Raw genomic sequence first — 21,537 nt, forward strand, 5'->3', positions numbered from 1 at the left:
TTTGATAGAAACTGAACTTATACCCTACACCTGCCGACTCTTCCTCTTCAAGAACCAAATTCTCTCATCTTCTTCTCTTTCTTTCGGTCATCTGTTCCCTTTTCTTCCCATAGTCGAACTTAGAACCCCTCATTGTGCCGTTTTCTCCATAGCCAAATACTACCTCTCATCTTTTTCCTTCTTTTTCCATCTTTTCTTTTCCATAACCGAACCCATACCCTTCTTCCTCTGTCTCATCCTTTATTTTTCCATCTTCAATTTTCCTCAGTAGCCGAATCTTGTGGTAGCTGAACTTTTCTGCTCTTACTTCTCTAAAAATCGAAACCTACATACCGGAGGTGAAGGAGGCCGAATATTTGGTTGTTTGAATCTTATTCTCCTTGTGGCTGCAGTGGATTGGAGATAAAAGAATCATAGATAGGAACATTCTTCTGAACCGATCGACGTTGGGTAAGTCTTTCGAACAACTGTCAGTAGTCTCATTATTTTAGAAAGGAAAAGCCGAAACCCTTAGGGGTGGCTAGCGTTTTTGGACTAAGGGATTTGTGTTTTCTATTGGTTGTGTAAGCGGTAGCGTGGTCAAGAGGATATACAGCAAAGGGCTTGAGGACTTATTCGGTTGGCTCTTCATATCTAAGCCATATTTCGGCAAAAGGTAAGGAACTCTGGCATCTAAGGCTATGTTGGTCGAATATGGTAAGGGGTTAAAATACATAGTTATTTTTTATATATAGATTGGCATGTTAGAAATCCAATTGTAGGCAGCTCGTAGGTGGATCTCGCCAACGTACCGTCATAAATCAGGTGTGTAACTGACATCCTCTCATAGACTAAATCGGCAAAAGCTGAAAATCTGAAATGCCGAAAAGCTAGTATTTTGAGAACATGCGAGTGTACGAATGCTCGTGAGATTAATAGTTTGAGGTATATGGTAGATTAAAGTGATAAGGCTGTAGAGTGCACGATTCTGTGCATTTTGATGTTTTTGGGCTTAATGGGCCAAAAATCGGGATAGTGGGCAACGGGCCCAATTCGGTAAGAAAACGCGGTAAGTGTTTCTGGTCGTACGTAAATGGCTATGTTATGAATGGAAACCTTAAGAATAGATAAATTACTGGAATACCACTATGTATGGAAATTACTAATATACCCTTAGGTGCAAAATTACCATTATACCCCTAGGGTTACTTTTGACTGAAAAGCATGATAATTTAATTCTGTATCATGTATGCCATGATTGTATATCTCGCTGCATGGGGACATGGGTTATATTATGGAGGAAGCGTCCGATGGCTATGCCACATTTATTCGATCCGTGGCTCGCCACATATATCTGCTCTCCGGCACTCGCCACAATTATTTGTTCGGTGACTCGTCACATTATTCTGCTCTGCGACCATGCTGCATATTTCTGTGGCGTGTAGCGGTTGGGTGGGTCGAGTAGTCTCCCCAAATGGTGAAAGGTTGGTATGGGGGTGCATGTGGTTAGATATGGGTTGGGTTTTGCATAGACATGTAATATCTATTCTGTTCTGTTATGGGCCTGTGGGCTTTATTCTGACTTATGTTCTGGGCTAAGGCCAACTTATTCTGTTCTCTGTGGTTTGAACCGATATAGGCTATGGTTGGGTTAATTTACACACTGAGTTTCCCCAAACTTACCCCTTTATTTTCATCCATGCAGGTAATCCCCAACCATAGTGGGCTTGGAGCTGTGAGGGATTCGGAGTGGCCACAAGTTCTGCAAGATTAATTTTCTTCTGGTGAACTGGACATCCTTTTTATTTACGTTTAAGGTTTTGGGTTCTTTAATTGTAATAAGGCCGCTTAATTATTTTTATGGTTTTAATATGTTTTATTAAGATAGGTATTACTTATATTTAACTGTCGAAATTGAATAACTTTTAGGGCGCGTTTTTTAAAAACACAGTAATTGATTTAAAAAATACACGACAACAAGTAAAGCTTCTGCAATGAAAATATTTTCCAAAATTAATCACTTTTCCTAAAAAGGACTTAATCAAATTGGTTTCCTGGAAATATACATGACGTTAAGGTGTGGCAATGGCGGTGTGCATGTCTAGGATTGGATCCGAAGGGAGCTTGGTACTTAAGCATTCTGATAGGCTCACCTCCTCCTTTCTGGTTTCCTACCTGGTGCTTAGCTTCCATTCACCTTAACCTGCATTAAAAATTATCTTTTAAAACACTAAGTAAGTTTTCTAGAACAACGACCTGTAATGTTTTTGAACGCTTTGATGTGGCATGTCAGATCTGGCCATAACGTCTGGGCCAAGTTTGGGGTATTACAATGGCGCTTTCAACGTGTTGATGAAAAGGACTGTTATCTCAGTCTTAGTCAGTGGAGGCTCTACTTGGGCCGAGATATCTCTCCACCTTTGCGCATACTATCTAAAGGTTTCTGCTGGTTTCTTTTCCATCATTTGTAGAGTCATTCGATCAGGTACCATATCCGATACATGCTTGTACTGCTCACAGAATGCTGATGCCAAGTCCTTCCAGGATCAGATCTTTTCTCTACTAAGCTAGTTGTACCACCGAAGAGCCGATCCTACTAGACTATCCTGAAAACAATGTATGAGTATCTTATCTTCGTTCACATAACCGGTCATTTTTCGGCAAACCATGACAAGATGTGCTTTCAGACATCTTGATCCATCGTACTTTTCAAAATCAGGCACCTTGAACTTCAGAGGCAGAATTAGATCGGGTACCAAACTGAGTTCTTTAGCACCTAGTGCGGAGAAGACTTCAGTGCCTTCTATCGCTTTGAGTCTTTACTCTAAGCTCCTATACTTCTCTTGAACCTCGTGATCACCGATTTTCAACTTGGCTATTTCTGCTGGATCGTCCAAATCTAGAACGAGTGGATCAGTAGGACTAGCCCTCGGGTTTGATACGAATATTCCTTGCCCCAGATTGGTAGGTGGAACCGGTCGTTGCTCCAGGCCTGTAGGTTCCCATTGAACGTACCCTCTTTGTGTTGCGTGGGCGTGTGGTGGAGTAAATCCTGGCAGATGGGGCGGATCCTGATCGTGATTAACCCTTGACTGTGGTTCCACAACATCAGGGTTCATTGGTCCCTTTCCTTTTACTAGAGCTGACATCATTTCCATCATCTTGGCCATTTGATCTCTTTGTTCGAGTGATTCTTCTCGAGATCTCACCATTAAGTCTCTTGTCTCTTGCTGCGACTTGGCCAACTGCTCTTGTAATTCCCTTTGAATTCTTTCCATCCTCTCAATCCTTTCATTGAATTTGGCCTCCATTACTCTAGCTTGTTGGCGCGTTTTATACGAATGTCGTGGTTCCAGTCTTGTGGTATTACAACTGCGAATTGTATGTTTTAACCTCAGCGAACGATTATGGGATATGCCATGAATGAATGAATGAATGTATAAATGTCAAATGAATGTTAGTCATGAAAAAAATGCAAGAAATTGGTGTTGATTTCAAGATAGCCCCTATTTAGGCATTTCATTCTTCAAAAGAGTCCATTACAAAATATTTTGCCATTTTTGATTCAGGCATTACACAAACTTCCTAGCTATATCGCCATATTTCTTTACTCGTGCTAAGAATTCTGATATGTTCGATCTTTGACTTGGAGGGAATTGGCAAATGAGAATTTCAGCTTCTTCCGATAGTTGTACCACATGCATGGCTACCCCACGGATTTCATTGATCAAATAGCTAAGTTGCATTTCTTTTTCTTGGAGGCCCTCTTCGTAAGCACGAATGTCTCTATCATACTGACTATTCTTTTCTTCCAAAGCCTCCAAGAGAGTATCTAACTGTTGTTGACGATCTTGCAGCATATCTTCTAATTCTCGTATTCTCTCTTTTAGCTCTCGGCATTCGGATTGACTAATCGTAAGTTCAGCAGTCACAATTTCATATTCGGCGTTCTTCCTCCTTAGTTCTATCATAGCCCGAGCAGCATTTTCCTCCTCTTTCTTCGCTTTTCCTTTCCAAAATTCCATCCTGCCTTTAATGTTGCTTATTTCTTCTTTCCATTCTGCCGACGACTTGATACTACTTCACAAATATATACATATACTAAAATATACATAATAATATATAAAATATAATATTAAAAACACATGTATTGATATATGAAAATATATATATAATATAATAAAATACATATATATGTAATACATATTAAAAGAATACATATAATATACATATATTTCAAAAGATAATAATAATATTAAAAGAGTAACTATTAATTATGTTACATAAAGTATATATATATAAATAATAATGGTGCTAGGAATATACTATAATAGTATAAAGATACATAACTAATTAATGCATGTTCATAATAATAAAATACGGTATTAAAAGCTTCTATACATAATAGTATATGTACATACATATAATATAGTGGCAAGATAGTTATGTAATACATACATAATAATAAAAATATATACTTAACATAGTATAAAAATTTGTATATATACAATATATATATATATTATGAATAAGAGTATAAAAAACTATAAATATATATAAAAGTGTATATATATATATATATGCTAATATTAATTGAAACTAAAATAATGTTAATTATAGTAGAAATATACTTAATAATAATAAGAATAATAGTAATAATATAATAATAATAAACATATAAAAAAATAGAATGATGAAATTAATTATTAAAGTACCAAAATAATAAAAAAGGACTAAATCAAAAACAAAATATAAAGCACAGGATAGATTCTAAAAAAAAAAAGAGAAGGACTTATTTGAGCACACGCAAAACAAAGGGGGATCAAAAGCGCAATAACGCTGCGCATTGAAAGGGACCAATTTATAAAACCGATAACTTGATTGCGAAAGATAAAATTACGGAAGGACCAATTGCATAAATATACCATTGAGTTAAAAACACGCGGATCCTGAAGCGGGTTCGGGTTGAACGGGTCGGGTAGGCTTAAAACGACGTCATTTTGGGGCTTAAGTACAGCCCCCAAAACGACGTCGTTTCGGAGGGCTATAAATTGGCCTATTTCCAGAAAAAAAATCATTTGTGAAGGGAGAGAAGAAAAAAAAAAGAGAAGAAGGGAGAGGAAGAGAAAGGAGGGAGAAGGGAAAGGAGAGAGGGGGCTACCGGCCATAGGCCGGCCACCGCCCGGTCGACGAACCTTCGCCGGCGCCGGCGCCGACCACCGTACACGATGGCCGAAAAGGTAAAATTTTTAATTTTTTTCTTTTTATTTTTTTATATATTTTATTTTAGTAATATTTATTAAATATGTGCTTATAGATTAAAAATAGGCTAGAAAATGAATAGGAAATAAAAATAGATCACCTTAGTCTTTCGGCTTAGATTTTAGAGTGTTTGGTTCTCCGATTTGTGATGGTCCTTCTGTTTTTACACTTGTTTTGCTTCTGTTTCTTTCTATACTCGATCTGCTATGGTGTTGTTGAAAGATTGATACCTAATTTTTTGTATTCTGGAAATATCACTGTTTTTTTATTTGAAAGAAAAATCCCCTTTTTTACAATTATGATTCGGGTTTTATAACCCTTTTACATTCATTTTTTATTGTTTTTGTCTCTTCTCTGTTTACTTGCTTGCAGGTGCGGTGGGTGGAGGACATGACCGGGGGCGATGCTGCAGGGGCTGGTGTCAGAAGGCAGAGGCAAGTGAGAGCCAGGGTTTCGGGTTATAGCTGATTAGGGTTAGGGGTAATTGGGCTGTTGGGTTTTAGGGATTAGTGGGTTTGGTAATTAGGTTAATGGGTATTGTAATGTAAATGGGTCAGGGGTATTGGGTAAGATAATTGGGTCTCTCGGGTTTTTTAATGTAAAATGGGATTTGGGTTTTGTGGGTTAAATTGGGCTTTGGGTTTTGTTTAGTTTAATTTGGGCTGGTAAATGGGGTTATTGTAAATGGGTTTTAAGTTGGGTCAAATTGGCCTACAACAATATATATTTAGAATTATCATGCTTACATGCTCATATACATTCATAAAATAAATATATATCAGAATAATCAGACATGCATAATAGTGTCTTATTGAGATCAGGATATCAAACTATCAGATTACATAGTGTTAGGGTTTGGTTAGCCCTTACCGACCCTACGGTAGGCCTACATTTAATCAGAACGACCCGTGCGACACTAGGAAAAATTTCATAATTTTGGGCCTACATGCCATTGTGGCCCACATGCCTAGATTGGCCTTACCTGTATGGCTCACACGGCCTGGCCCAAAACTCACACGCCCGTGTGTCCTGCTCGTGTGGGCCCACACGCCTAACTTGGCCTAGCCCGTGTGGCCCACAAGGCCATACTCACACCACCACACGATTGTGTCTTGCGTATGGCCATACCCTTGTCAACCACATTGCCGTGTTTTGCACATGGCCAGGCACAAGCCCGTGTGACATCAACAGTGTGGTTTTTTGGCTTTCGTCGGAGCTCAATTTCCTGCGTAAGAAGTACACACCTGGTACGATTCCGATGCGGAAACACTCCCGGACCATACAACACCTATGATTGTCCAACAAAACACTGAATTAAACGTTTAAAACCAAACCAAAACTTAACCTAAGTCGGTCCATTCATCCATTAAGCAACCAACCCTTACTTTCGATTGAACAACAGTAATTCCCATGCAACTAAGTCACTGACGGACGATTTCGAGCCCCTTGATCTTCCCCTAAACGGCATTAACGACACCCATCAATATAGAATTACCAAACGAAAGCAAAACTACCCTACCCAAACTTACTGAATTAAATTGTAGTGGAAATTGGATAGAAAGAAGCCACAATTACACCACAACTTTGATCAGTCAACAAATTTCACAGTTTAATTGGAATAAAGTTCGAAGGATGAAACGGAAGGCGAAAGAAAAAAAATGCAGAGAAGGAGAAGCAATAAAAAAAGTCAACTGAGGAAATTTTTGGAAAAATAAAAATAAATTAAAAACCAACTAGATATTCTCAACTTCTCACTAACACTTCAATCTCAACCACTTCAGAATTTTAGCTGTGCCGAAACTCTATTAGTCAACGGAGCAAAAATAAACACCCTCGCTCACGCAGGTATTCAAACTTAAGACCTCCAACACACAAACCCTCTTACCACTCGAATTAGCAAACTCATTCTAATATAGATTAACAGACAATTCTATATAAGCCTAATCAACAAGGGTAATGCTTGGATCTAAAAATAACAAAATTTTGCTAAAGGTGAGACTTAAATCTCAAACCTCACACACACACTCAAAACACTTAAGCCACTAAAGCAAATACATACTTGTGTTAAATATTTACAGAAACAAAAATTTATTATTTAGGGCGTTACATAGCCTATATCGTATTAGTATATGATTTTAAAATTTTAAACTAATTTTATTTTTTTATTGTACTTATTTTATAAATACATATGAAATTTAAAAATAAAATGTAATATTTAATTAAGCTATTGAACTTAATAATTTTAAAATTTATATTTACTTATAAATATATTTATATGTATATAGTATAGGTATATTTGTATGTATATAATATATATGAATATTTAAAAATATTAATAAATCTAAAATGGTACATCGAAACACATCGGTATTGATATGTATCAAGACTAGAATAAAATAGTACATTCACCTACCAAATACCTTACTAAATACAATTTTCTTTTTTTTTCAATTGTTTTGGTAGCTTTAGGTTTTTCTTTTGTCACACAAAGGATATATGTACATATTTTATATATTTTAGTAACCTTTTGTATGATTAATATTTTAATAATTAAACTGTTGAATTTATTAATATAATTGTTGGAAGAGTTGAAATTACATCAAATTTGAAATGTATGATTTATATGAATGGAACATAAATTATGACAGTTATATTGTTAAAATATTAAAACGGACACCCAAATCCACAAGTCCCTACATTGGCAATAATATCGATGTCAATTAAGTTAAGACTCAATCAACAGAGATACATAAAATATTATAAAGGTGTAAAATAGTAATTTTAAGGCATAATATTTTTTCTGGTCATTTTGTATCTAATTATTATTTTTATCACTTTGGCCATCAAACTTCAAATTTTAGTCAAATTATTTTTTTAGATTGAAAAAAACCATTAAAATTTTGAAGGTATTACCATGACAACTTGTGTGGCACTTCACATATACTTCATAAAACTAAAAAATATTAGGATATTCAAAAAATTTTAATTAATATATATTTATTAAAATATGCATGTTAGCTATGAAGCACATTGTAACACCCCAAACCCGACCTAAACGTTATGGCCGAATCTGGATATGTTACTAGAAAGGGTTTTGAAATCAATCTTATGTTAAAATTTCTCAAGTTAATTGTTACTAAGAGAGTCCATGTTTTAGGAATAGCATATTATTAAACACTTTTATAAAACTGTCAATTGTTTGTCTTTTTAAGAAAAATGTAGCAGTTGTAGTAGAAGTTTGAAAGTCGTTGTATTTGAAATCCGAACTTGTATTTTCAAAAACATTTGTCGCAAAAAAATCTGTTGTTTGTCAAACGTTGCAGTTTAAAAGTCAAAACACATCCAAAATCAAAATTATAAACAAACAGCCCAGAGAGTCCCAAAATTACAAAACTCTCATGAAAATCCCGATAATTAAATAATTTCCTAGTTAAAAATAGTTCCCAGACTAGTGGTCACCACTGAGCCTCCATTGCACCGACCTACCTATGCTTGAGGATTACCTAAACAGAATAGACAAACAGGTGTGAGTTTTCAAAAACTCAGTGTGTAACTTATAGAGACATGTGTGCGCATAAAGTCAGATTTCTCATGTAGTAGATCAGATATTGACGTAGGTCCTTAATAGAATCATATATTATCAGAATTGTATTATCAAAATATATAGATATGCAAAGTCCTACCCTATCCTCTACACACCATCTTCGACCATCCCAAACACCATGTGGGGTATAAAACACCCACCATCCCTACATACCACGTAGTGTCTTTACGACACTTATCAGAATAGTTTGAAGCCAAGCTACCAGTGTATTGGAAAAAGGTTGCTTCATAGAACACTTCCTCCACATATACATATCCCACCCCATAAACAGATACAAAATGCAGATATACAAATATAATAGAATTAACATGACCTACATGCTCGTATACAAATATCATACATGTTTATACAAAACAGTCAAACATACATATCGATTTTCCTAATCTCAAATCAGTCCATCAGAATAATAGATCTCATGCATTAGTGATACGATCACGGCTTCCCATAAGTCAAGTCCAAGCCGAGATCCGATGGTGCTACCTCAAAGGCAGATCACAAGGGCTTGTGCAAAACAATTTAAAGAAGCTGTTATAGCTTTAGTTCAGCATGTGTGGGATGATGTCAATGCTAGACCTATCGAACCGTTAGTGGCTATTTTGGAAATCCATGCCGAACTTTTCTACAAGTTCAGTTCACTCACCGAGCTCACCTTCGCCAAGTTAGCTCCCATGTAGCTCCACACCAGCTCATTAGCTCGGGACCACTCATTATCACTCACGAGTTTAAGCCCAGCTCGGGTTTAGCTCATGAATTAAACATTAGCTTATGGAGTGCACTTTGAATTCATTTGACTACTATTGACTTTTTAATTAATAAGTTCAATAATTAGTTAATTAATATCCTACATATTAAATTTAGTTCACATTAGTTATATTAAGTATGTCTTAAAAGTGTTTATTGATGATAATTAAATTTGTCATAACCGAATTTAATGTTGATATTTGTGTTCACATTAGTTTGAATTAATTCTGTTCACATTTCTTGTAGAAACGCAATGGACATATGGAGATTAAAAGCAAGCATGAATTTTGAAGGTGCGTGGACGGTTGGGGTACTTGAATCTCTTAGGTGCATGTTCGGCCAAGTGTATGTATGACCATATTCAATGTCTTTAAGGTTCATGAATGTTTCCATTCATGTATGGTGTGCTATCTCTTCATTCTCCAAGGTGACCATTCGGCCAAAGGACACTCACACATGCATGAAGATAGCTTGGCTAATTAGCTTCCCCATGACTCTCCTTAATTCGTTCACACCTAGGTTCACATGGCTAGACCATTCGGTTCACCTTGTTCACACTAGAAGACTCTCAACATTCGGTTTTCACACACATGATGGCCCTTGGAGTGTCCACAATTAATTCATACTTTTTGGCCAAACATTACTTCATTTAACAAGGTTGGCCGAACCTCACAAGTGACCATTGGACATCATGCATTCACTTAGTGTTTTCTTAAGCATGAAGATTCATTCATTTCCTATTACCATAGCCGAATCTAGACATGCACATTAAGGGTCATTTTTCTAGAATTTTTTTTAATTAATGTGTAAGCATGAAAGGCCAATCGGCTACCTAGACTTAGGCCTACAAATACTTGTTCAATTTCCATGTAAAGGGACTTTTGAAACTTTTGTTAGTGTTATGCTCCCGAAATTGTGAGGCAAACTTTTCTTATATTTCGCTCAAAGATTCGTTTGGCGTTCCTAGCGTTCTAGTTGTCTCAACCGTGTTCTTTGTCGTACCCAAACTTATCACTATTCGTAGCATGGCGTTCAACATACCGAGGTTCCTATCTTGTTAGATAGTGGGTCGAGGTTTCCCTTACCAAACCTATAACCGAACTCAAAAGGCTTAATCAACGGGTCGATACCATTTCGGTATTGGTTCTTGAAAGTACCCCTTTAGTAGTTCAAACCCGTTCTCTTCTTTACCTAATCGAACCTAAACCAACCAATTTGTTCATATCCTTTTGTTCCTACCCTTTCGTTCCTACCATTTCGTTCGTATCCCTTTTTCTACTTTGACCATACCTTCAACTCAACTAAACCTAACGTAACTTCTTGTAGACGATCGGGCAATCTACATACGACTCGACTCGTCCCGAGACGATTCGTATCATCTGGTATCAGAGCTACCTAAAACGAGAAGCTTAGACATTCGAAGCGGAGCATTCCCGAGGTAGGTTCAGAAAAAAAATTCGTATACCGAAGTTTTCTCATTTCGATTAGTTTGTTATTGTTACTATAAAAACAAAAATCTACGCAGCCGAAGAAAAAAAAATCGTGTACAAAAGTGTTTTTATTGTATTTAGTTTGTCGATATAGTACAACAAAAAAAAGTTATACAAGTTAAAAAAATTGAAAAAAAATTCGAAAAAAAATCAAAAAAATAAGTGATTTATGCAATTCAATTGTTCTTTGATCATCAAGCTTTGATTTTATATAATTCCCGACCCTTCTTCTATTCTACTCTCCCTAATTTGCCACATTTTTTACCCAATTCCCTATTCTTTCAGCCTACCCTAAATCGAATACATCAATCACTTGTTATCCCTTTTGAACCGACCACCTAGACCAAGGACCGAGCCTTAACGAATCTGCTTACGAAATTACGAGAAAAGTTAAGAGAGGTAAAAGGCAAGAGAGCGTGAACATATTCAAGGGGAGGTAAAAGCTGAACTAAGAGTGTAAACACGAGTGTGAGTGTCATCAAACTTCTTTCTTTCTAAGCGGATTTAGAGGATTTGTTTGTGAGGCTATCTTAAACGAATAGATGTCCCAAAATAGTGGACAAAACATGGAAGAAGAACAAGGGCGACAACCCGTCAGAAACGTTCCAGATTTGCAAATGCAAGCCCTTTTGCTTGAGATGGAACGATTACTTGATCGAAGGCTCAATCCTCTTGAAGATCGACTCTACCAAGTTGAGGCCCAAAGACAATGCGATGAATATCCTGAAGTTGCTAGGCAAAGACATGAAGGACCCAATCAACGACGAAGACAACCAAGGGTTCAAGATGATGATGTTAACGAAAATAGTGAAGATGAAAGTGATCACGGGTCTAACATAAGCCTAGAAAGGAGACGTCCCCGAAACCGTGGACAAGTAGATCGAAGGCAGAAAGATGATGACTTGAAGAATATCAAACTCTCCATTCCTCCTTTCCAAGGTAAATTTGATCCCGAGGCGTACCTTGAGTGGGAGAAGAAAATCGAACTAGTGTTCGAATGTCATAACTACTCTGAAAATAAGAAAGTCAAACTCACCGCAATTGAGTTTTCAGATTATGCAATGATATGATGGGATCAGTTGACCACTAGTCGGAGGCGTAACGGGGAGCATCCTATTTCCACTTGGACCGAAATGAAGGCGGTTATGCGACGACGATTCATTCTATCCTACTATCATCGGGAGTTGCATCAAAAACTCCAAAATCTCATCCAAGGGACGAAGAGTGTGGAAGATTATTATAAAGAAATGGAAGTGGCTTTGATCCGTGCCGATATACAAGAAGATCGAAAAGCCACAATGGCTCGCTTTCTAGCGGGACTTAATCGAGAGATTGCAAATACGGTAGAACTGCAACATTACATTTAGGTTGTGGACATGGTCCATATGGCTATCAAAGTGGAGAAGCAGTTGAAGCGAAAAGGTACCACTCGAGCCTATCCTAACACCAATCCTTCTAAATGAGGCCAAGGCACAAGCAAGGGTTTTCCAACAAATCGAACGAAGGATTCTTCAACAATATTTAAGGCGAATAAGCCTATTGCCGAGTCAAGTAAAGGTAAGGCTCCTGAAAGTTCCACCGCCCGTTCAAGGGACATTAAGTGCTTCAAGTGTCTTGGTCGTAGACATATAGCGAGTCAGTGCCCGAATAGACGTACCATGGTGATAAGGGCTGACGGCGAGATTGAAACGGAAGACGAGGAAGAGAACGAGCTTGAATCGAATTCCAAAGTCGAGGAGGACTTAGAACAACCTGTTGAAGGTGAGTTACTCGTCGTCAAGCGAAGCCTAAGTCTTCAAAGTGTGGAAGACGAACAACAACGTGAGAACATTTTTCATTCGAGATGTTAAGTGCAAGGAAAGTGTGTAGCATCATAATCGATGGAGGAGTTGCACAAACGTGGCAAGCACCTCATGGTAGAAAAGTTAGGGTGTCAACCACCAAGCACCCAAATCCATACAAGCTTCAAGTGGCTTAACGATGGCGGTGAACTCAAAGTGACAAAACAAGTCCTAGTGTCCTTTAGCATCGGGAAGTATTCTGATGAAGTATTATGCGATGTAGTACCGATGCACGCGGGCCATTTACTTCTAGGACGACCATGGCAGTTCGACCGACGGGTGATGCATGATGGTTACACTAATAGATACTCCTTCAAACATCTTGGCAAGAACGTGACACTTGCACCCCTCACTCCAAAGCAAGTGTAGGAGGATCAACAAAAACTTAAACTTTCAGTGGAACAAGCGAGAGAAAAAGAAAAGAGTACAAAATAAAAAATTAAGGAAAAAGATGGAGAAAAGACTAAAAATGCGAGAGAAAATGAAAAAAAACAAAAACAAGTAAAAAGTGGAGAGGAAAAAGAAAGTGGAAAAATGAGTATGTTTGCGAGGGTTAGTGATATCCGTGACGATGTTTTGAGACAACCTATGTATGTATTTATGTACAAGGAGGCATTGTTGAATACTAACGAGTTACTGAAAACTTGCTCGCTTCAGATTGTCTTTGATTCAAGAATTTGAAGACATATTTCGGACGAAATACCAAGTGGGCTGCCCCTATCCGAGGCATCGAACATCAAATAGACTTAGTACCGGAATCGCACTACCCAACCGTCCCCGCTTATCGGAGTAATCTCAAGAAACGAAGGAATTGAAAAAGCAAATTACTGAACTCCTAGACAAAGGATACATCCGAGAGAGCTTAAGTCCCTGTGCGGTGCCGGTGCTGTTTGTACCCAAGAAAGATGGGTCGTGGCAGATGTGCGTCGCGCCATCAACAAAATCACTATCAAGTATCAACACCTGATACCCCGTCTTGACGAAATGCTTGACGAATTAAGTGGAGCCCAGATTTTCACGAAAATCGATCTTAAAAGTGGCTATCATCAAATACGAATGCGAGAAGGCAATGAATGGAAGACGGCCTTCAAAACGAAATTGGGTTTGTACGAATGGTTGGTAATGCCATTCGGCCTTACAAATACTCCCAGCACTTTTATGAGATTGATGAACCATGTATTACGTGCGTTTATTGGTAAATTTTGTATTGTATACTTTGACAATATCTTGGTCTACAACAAAACTTTAGAGGAGCACATACCACATTTACGAGCGGTGTTGGAAACTTTACGAAAAGAGGTATTGTATGCTAATCTCAAAAAGTGTTCATTTTGCACTGATAAAGTTATGTTTTTAGGTTATGTCGTGAGTGCCAACGGTTTGGAGGTGGATCAAGAAAAAGTTCAAGCAATTCAGGAATGGCCGCGTCCGACAAACATTAGCCAAGTTCGAAGCTTCCATGGATTGGCTAGCTTCTACCGTTGATTTGTGCCCAACTTTAGTACCATTGCAGCACCCTTAACAAGCGTGATTAAGAAAAACTCTGCATTTCACTGGTCTGAAGATCAAGAACGTTCATTTAATTTGATTAAAGAATGCCTTGTGAAAGCTCCTCTATTGTCCCTTCCAGATTTTACTAAAACATTTGAAATTGAGTGTGACGCCTCAGGTGTAGGGATCGGGGCTGTGTTGACCCAAGACGGAAGACCGGTGGCGTACTTCAGTGAGAAATTAAGTGGCGCTTCCCTCAATTATCTGGTGTACGAAAAAGAGATGTATGCCTTGATTCGATCACTTGAAACTTGGCAGCACTATCTAAGACCGAAGGAGTCCGTGATTCATTCCGATCACGAAGCACTTAAGTTTATTAAAGGTCAGCATAAACTCAACAAACGACATGCGAAATGGGTTGAGTATTTAGAATCATTTCCCTACGTCATCAAATACAAGAAAGGTAAAGAAAATGTAGTGGTTGATGACTTGTCACGGAGATATACCTTATTGACCACTCTTGATTCTAAGTTACTTGGTTTTTATCATATGAAAGAGTTGTATGCTAATGATGAGGATTTTGGAAATATATATGCTGCTTGTGAAAATGGGTCTTTTGAGAAATTTTTCAGGTACGAAGGGTTTCTTTTTAAAGAAAATAGGTTGTGTATACCACAAGGCTCCATTCGAGAGTTACTTGTGTTGGAGGCGCATAGTGGTGGCCTGATGGGACACTTTGGAATAAGCAAGACATTGTTGACCCTCCATGAACATTTTTATTGGCCGCGAATGTGGAGAGACGTGGAGCGGATCTGAGAACGCTGCCTAATTTGCAAACGGGCTAAGTCGAAGGTCCAACCTCATGGACTTTACACACCACTTCCCATTCCCGACACCCCATGGACCGATGTCTCTATGGATTTTATTCTTGGATTACCGAAAACTAAGACAGGGAAGGACTCAATCTTTGTTGTAGTCGATAGATTCTCTAAAATGTCACATTTTATTTCTTGTACTAAAACTGATGACGCTGTGCATATTGCTAATTTATTTTTTAGGGAAATTGTACAACTGCATGGATTACCAAGAACGATTGTTTCTGATCGAGATACAAAGTTCTTGAGTCACTTTTGGCAAACATTATGGGGAAAACTTAGGACGAAGTTATTGTTTTCAACCAATTGTCATCCCCAAACGGAAATCGAGGTGGTAAACCGAGTTTTGTCAACTTTGTTGCAAGCGTTGGTACGAAAGAACCTCAAGACATGGGAAGAATGCTTACCCCACATCGAGTTCGCTTATAATCGCTCTGTTCACTCGGCAACCAAATTCTCTCCTTTTGAGATTGTCTATGGATTTAATCCTCTTACTCCTCTTGATTTATTACCTTTTCCTGTTGATCAATTTGTCGATACAGATGTAAGGAAAAAGACTGAATTTGTCAAGGAATTACATAGGAAAGTTCGAGAGAATATTGAATCTCGAACCGAGCAATACGTCCAACAAGCCAACAAAGGACGAAAACGAGTTGTATTTGAACCCGGAGACTGGGTCTGGGTGCACATGAGAAAAGAAAGGTTTCCGGCTCAACGAAGATCTAAGTTGTTGCCGCGAGGAGACGGCCCCTTCCAAGTCATCGAGCGAATCAATGAAAATTCGTATAAGCTTGACTTACCAGGTGAGTACAATGTTAGTGCTAGTTTTAATGTCTCTGACTTGACTCCTTTCGATGTAGATACTGACTTGAGGACAAGTCATTTTCAAGAGGGGGAGGATGATACGATCACGGCTTCCCATAAGTCAAGTCCAAGCCGAGATCCGATGGTGCTACCTCAAGGGCCGATCACAAGGGCTCGTGCAAAATAATTTAAAGAAGTCATTATAGCTTTAGTTCAAGATGTGTGGATGATGTCAATGCTAGACCTATCGAACCGCTTAGTGGCCATTTTGGAAATCCATGCCGAACTTTTCTACAAGTTCGATTCACTCACCGAGCTCACCTTCATTCAAGTTAGCTCCCATGTAGCTCCACACCAGCTCATTAGCTCAGACCAGCTCATTATCACTCACGAGTTTAAGCCCACTCGGGTTTAGCTCATGAATTAAACATCAGCTTGTGGAGTGCATTTTGAATTCATTTGACTACTATTGACTTTTTAATTAATAAGTTCAATAATTAGTTAATTAATATCCTACATATTAAATTTAGTTCACATTAGTTATATTAAGTATGTCTTAAAAGTGTTTATTGATGATAATTAAATTTGTCATAACCGAATTTAATGTTGATATTTGTGTTCACATTAGTTTGAATTAATTTTATTCACATTTCTTGTAGAAACGCAATGGACATATGGAGATTAAAAGCAAGCATGAATTTTGAAGGTGCGTGGACAGTTGGGGGACTTGAATCTCTTAGGTGCATGTTCGGCCAAGTGCATGTATGACCATATTCAATGTCTTTAAGGTTCATGAATGTTTCCATTCATGTATGGTGTGCTACCTCTTCATTCTCCAAGGTGACCATTCGGCCAAAGGACACACACATGCATCAAGATAGCTTGGGCAATTAGCTTCCCCATAACTCTCCTTAATTCGTTCACACCTATGTTCACATGGCAAGACTATTCGGTTCACCTTGTTCACACTAGAAACTCTCAACATTCGGTTTTCACACACATGATGGCCCTTGGAGTGTCCACAATTAATTCATACTTTTTGGCCAAACATTGCTTCATTTAACAAGGTTGGCCGAACCTCACAAGTGACCATTGGACATCATGCATTCACTTAGTGTTTTCTTAAGCATGAAGATTCATTCATTTCCTATTACCATAGCTGAATCTAGACATGCACATTAAGGGTCATTTTTCTAGAATTTTCTTTAATTAATGTGTAAGGATGAAAGGCCAATCGGCTACCTAGACTTAGGCCTATAAATACTTGTTCAATTTCCATGTAAAGGGACTTTTGAAAACTTTTGTTAATGTTATGCTGCCGAAATTGTGAGGTAAACTTTTTCTTATATTTTGTTCAAAGATTCGTTTGGCGTTCCTAGCGTTCTAGTTGTGTCAACTGTGTTCTTTGTCGTACCCGAACTTATCACTATTCGTAGTGTGCCGTTCAACATATCGAGGTTCCTATCTTGTTAGATAGTGGGTCGAGGTTTCCCTTACCAAACCTATAACCGAACTCAAAAGGCTTAATCAACGGGTCGATACCATTTCGGTATTGGTTCTTGAAAGTACCTTTAGTAGTTCAAACCCGTTCTCTTCTTTACCTAATCAAACCTAAACCGACCAATTTGTTCATATCCTTTTGTTTCTACCCTTTCGTTCCTACCATTCCGTTCGTAGCCCTCTTTCTACTTTGACCATACCTTCAACTCAACTAAACCTAACGTAACTTCTCGTAGACGATCGGGCAATCTACATACGACTCGACTCTTCCCGAGACGGTTCGTATCAATTAGGGTTTGTTTTGCCCTTATCGACCCTACAGAAGACCCACAATTGATCGGAACGACATGTGTGACTCTAAGAAAAATTTTAGAATTTTGGGCCCAAATGCCCGTCTAGGCCCACATGCCAAAATTGGCCTTGCCTATATAGCCCACACACCCAGATCACCCTAGTTCATATGACCCACATAACCACACACTCACCCATCACACAGCCGTGTGTGACACACGGCTGGTCACAACTCGTGTGGTGTCGACAAGCCACTTTTTCAGCTTTTACCGAACCTCATTTTCTCGTGTTTTCGTTATATACCTGGTTATTTTTTTACGCGAAAGCAACCCTGAAACCTCAGGAACCTAACAACAGTAACCCAAATGCTATTTTAGTAATATATTTATGAGCTCAACCAATAATTTGATTCTGATTAAAGCCTCTCAAAACTGAATTATGTGCAAAACTTGCCACCAACAAGCAAAACACTCAACACTTAAAATGATGGAGGAGTACCAACCACTTCTTGTCTTCCTCCTTAACGAGAAATAATGAACACCATCAATAGATACCGTAAAAAAAATTGAAATGCCCATAACACAATACTGAAAAGAACTACTAAAAAAATTACCTTTTCAGTACGAATCGAGAAACCCCCAAAAGCACGACGACGACAAACAGAAACGAAGAGGGGAGCAATGGTAAAATTTTTGCAAAAAAAGGAAGGGAAAGATAAAACGTCAGAAAAGAATTAGGAAACCAAAAAAAAAAAGGTCAACAATATGGAGAGGGAATTTTGAGGAAAGAAAAAAAATTAAAATAACCAGAATCTTCATAGGTATAGGAAGAAGCCCTGTCAAATAGAGTTTTTTTTCTTTCGACCATATTTCGATTGTTAATACGATATATAAGGACTGCTACTACAAATAGTACTACACCCTTGATCGTGAAATATCGATTGCTTGTTAACCCTGTGAATTACGTGAAAGTAGGATACTCCAAATTCGGGGGTCCAAGAGTTTTATAAAACGTTCTTGGTGGAAAATCAATTCGGTCGTTATGGTCGAACTCTATTATGGATTTCTGACCACACTATCCATAGGTCCCTCTTATATCTTCCTTCTACGAGCTTGGTTTATGGAAGAAGGAGAAGAAGGAACCGAGAAGAGAGTATCAGCAACAACTGGGTTTATCTCAGTATAGAGAATGATTCCTAATAATAAACCAAAATCGCCTATCCGATTAGTTACAAACGCTTTTTGACAAGCGTTTGCAGCAATGAGTCGTGTGAACCAAAACCTATTAATAGATAAGAACACATTCCAACTAATTCCTAAAAATATAAATTTGTATCAAATTACAACTAGTAACTAATCCCAACATTGAAGTATTGAACAAACTCATATAAGCAAAAAATCTCAAATATCCTTCATCATGAGACATATAATTGTCACTATAAATAAGAACAAAAATTCCAACAGTAGTGATTAATATTGACATAATAGAGGTAAGTGAATCAATAAAGCAGCCAAACTCGAAAGAAAAATCATTATTGATGGTCCAAGACCATACATATTGATAGATAGAACTTCCATTTATTTGCTGAATAGACAGATCGAGCGAAAAAATCATAACTATACTTAACAATAAAATATTGGGAAAAGCCCACATACGATGAAGATTTTTTGTTGCCGTCGGAAAAAGTAGGACTGAGACACGGCCCGATAGTACCCATTTTTGGAACATCCAGTGCCAAAGTCACGGAATGGGTAAGTCGCCAATCCCCTTCAATTTTTGGAAACTTATCAATTGGTGGAGCCGTTGATAAAAGAAAGGGATGCTGTAGTCCGCATCTTCACAGACATGTCTATTTCACCGAGCCTCTCTCCGAGACAGTGCCCAGATCGTTACGCATTTTGTGCGGGTCGGAACTTACCCGATAAGGAATTTCGCTACCTTAGGACCGTTATAGTTACGGCCGCCGTTCACCGGGGCTTCGGTCGCCGGCGGGGCTCTGACCAATTGAACTACAATCCCAGGGAAATAAAGAAAAGTGTACAACAGAGATAATCTTTCTATATCTCTCGAAAATTCTATTTTTACTAATAATCCCTGTTCTTGGATCGATTCGTTAGTTCAAAGCTTCGATGTTAATAACTAAAATATCTTTATTATATATAATCCCTTTCTAGCTTTCGTGAAAGGGTTGACATCGGCAAAAGAGCAGACGGTGGAAGATTGAGCTCAAACTTGTATATTGGTTTTCATTCCTGAGGTAATCTTGATTAATGTCAACAAGTTAAAACGGGATGTTATGTTTCGTTTAAGTTAATGCAATTTTTAAGGATCATTGATTAGTATTCTGAGGGAATTGTGATAAATTGTATGTCTAGGTTGTCTTGACAACAAAAAGAAGGAATTATTCTAAAATGTTATTATCTGATAGATAAAATCGACTAAGTTATTTTAATCAAAGTGGGTTATTCATTGAAAAGTTATTTGAGTTATACGCAATTGAGTCTATCCTCAGGTCCGGGAATAAATTTTGCGCATTCATGGGTAAATACACGTATAGTCAAAAGGAGAAATTCAGATTCTAGAAGACTTGATATAGAAATATATCTATCAGGTCAATTCTAATCGGGAAATGTTATTATGGGTTAAAGTCGTCCCGATTGTTGAAGTTATCGCACTTATGTAAAATGATATTGCTTGACGCTTTCCTAGAAAAAAGGGAACACAGTTGAAAGTTACAGATGCAACCACGTCAGAAACATCAGTCGGAGTTTGATAATTCGGGTTTCTCAGTTATGTTTCAATAGACTATTATTGGGAATTTCTCGGTAGTTATACTACTAATGATAAAGTGATGACAGAGAACATCAAAGCTACTCAGCTAAATTCAGGAAAGAAATTTCGAGGACTAAATTTTTTAAAGGGGGGAAGAGTTGTAACAGCCCGTTTTTCAGTGGTTTCGGGGCCACCAAATTCGATGAGTAAGTTCATAAATATTATTATTTAATATTTACGAGTCAAATGTGATTTAAAAAAAAAAGGTTTTTGATTTGATAACTTATGTTATATAAGTGATTTATTAAATTCAAGTGGTTTTAGAAAATGAGGTATTGGGGCCTTGTTTTTATAAATCGAGCTGTAAATAAAATATTTACGGAGTGTCATTAAGATGGTATTTAAGTTTCGTTGAAATGTTTTAACGTTTCGATAGTTAATAAATTAAAAAAGGACCAAACTAAAAAAATGCATTCTCGGGACTCTATTCCCGTAAATCAGACTCGTAAATATTTATTAAAAATATTTATGAAGCTAGTTGTGTAGTTAATTAGGTTTTGGTTAAGTGAATTTACTTGAATTAGAAGTAAATTAGGTATAAGGACTAAATTGCATATAAAATGAAAGTTGAATTATAGATTAAAGAAAAACTAAAATGACTAAAGAAGTAATTATGCCATTGTTTCTTTAATGATGCGGCATAAGGTAGATTTATTTTCTGAAATCATTATAAAACTTTAAGTTAATAGATATATTATAATATTTACTTAAGTATTAAGTATATATATTATATTATATTATAATAAAACAAAATAATAATATAATAATGTATAATAAAACAAATAAATGAAAGAAAAGAAATAGAAAGTGAAACGAAACAGAAGGGA

This window comes from Gossypium arboreum, chromosome 12, assembly GCF_025698485.1.
Source record: "Gossypium arboreum isolate Shixiya-1 chromosome 12, ASM2569848v2, whole genome shotgun sequence".
NCBI classification, from domain to species: Eukaryota; Viridiplantae; Streptophyta; class Magnoliopsida; order Malvales; family Malvaceae; genus Gossypium; species Gossypium arboreum.